The sequence below is a fragment of the Gekko japonicus genome, unplaced genomic scaffold (genome assembly GCF_001447785.1).
Source record: "Gekko japonicus isolate JY-2015 unplaced genomic scaffold, Gekko_japonicus_V1.1 scaffold738, whole genome shotgun sequence".
Taxonomy (NCBI): Eukaryota; Metazoa; Chordata; class Lepidosauria; order Squamata; family Gekkonidae; genus Gekko; species Gekko japonicus.
The window spans coordinates 821706-822719 of record NW_015173145.1 but is presented as its reverse complement, the minus strand read 5'-3'; the positions used below and the strand labels follow the sequence as shown (position 1 = coordinate 822719).

The window sequence follows — 1014 nt, the reverse complement described above, 5'->3', positions numbered from 1 at the left end:
GCTGGGAGCAGGGGGTGGGGCTTGTTGCATGTGCCCGCCCCCTGGGCTCTTTATTGCCGGAGCTCCGCTCCTGTGCGCTCCTGCAGGAAATGACCCCTGCCTGGAAGACTAATTAATGTACTGAGGTCTAAGCTTCTGTGAGCCCAGCCGAAGCTTGGCACCCCCTCCTTTCTCCCCAATGCGGACCCAAAACAGCTCACACCATCTCTTCCATTTTATCCACACAACATCCCTTTGAGAGAGGTCAGCGGGCTAAGCATGTGCAACTAGCCCAAGGTCACCCAGCAAGCATACATGGCAGAGTGGAAGATTTAAACCCGGGTCTCCCCAGTCCTAGTCCAACTTGCTAAGCCCTCCATCAGATGATGCAGTCAGCCAGCAAAGATATGCCACAATGAGTGAGGCAGACTTTACGGTATACGGTTGCCAGCTATGGGTTGGGAAACACCTGGAGATTTTTTTGGGGGGGTGGAGCCTGAGGACACGGGGGTTTGGGGAGGGGAGGGACTTCAATGGTATATGATGCCAGAGAGTCCACCTTCCAAAGGGACCACTTTCTCCAGGGGAACTGATCTCTGTTGCTCGGAGGTGTTGTGATAGTGCGGAAGATCTCCAGCTACCACCTGGAGGTTGGCAACCCTATTAAGATACCGCAAGACCCACCATCATTTCAGTTGCTGCGGACTAACACAGCTATTCAGCAATAAATCAGAGTTATGGGTTTTAAAAGATACGTGAAAGGACATAAGCACAAACCCCTGAACAGGTCAGCTAAGGTAAGGTGAACCTTTTATCTTCCTGCAGGGGCCAGCGTCAGGGACAAAGAGGGACTCCTAGGTCCAAACTGGACTATCTAGTCCTAGCAGCCACATGGTTTTGGTCAGGGGTTATTTCGTAGAAAAAGAGCTAGGGGAACTCATTAGCATAACTCATTAGTATATGCCACACCCCCTGACATCACTGGAAGGGTGTCATAAGGCCACACCCCCTGATATCACCGGAAGTGTGTCATAA

General features: G+C 51.7%; 1 protein-coding gene across 1 annotated transcript in view; it reads right to left on the bottom strand.

Annotated features, from left to right (window-relative positions):
- Positions 1 to 1014, bottom strand: part of IK (IK cytokine, down-regulator of HLA II) — a 21252-nt gene that overhangs the window by 6178 nt on the left and 14060 nt on the right. The gene's annotated exons all lie outside the window — the stretch shown is intronic.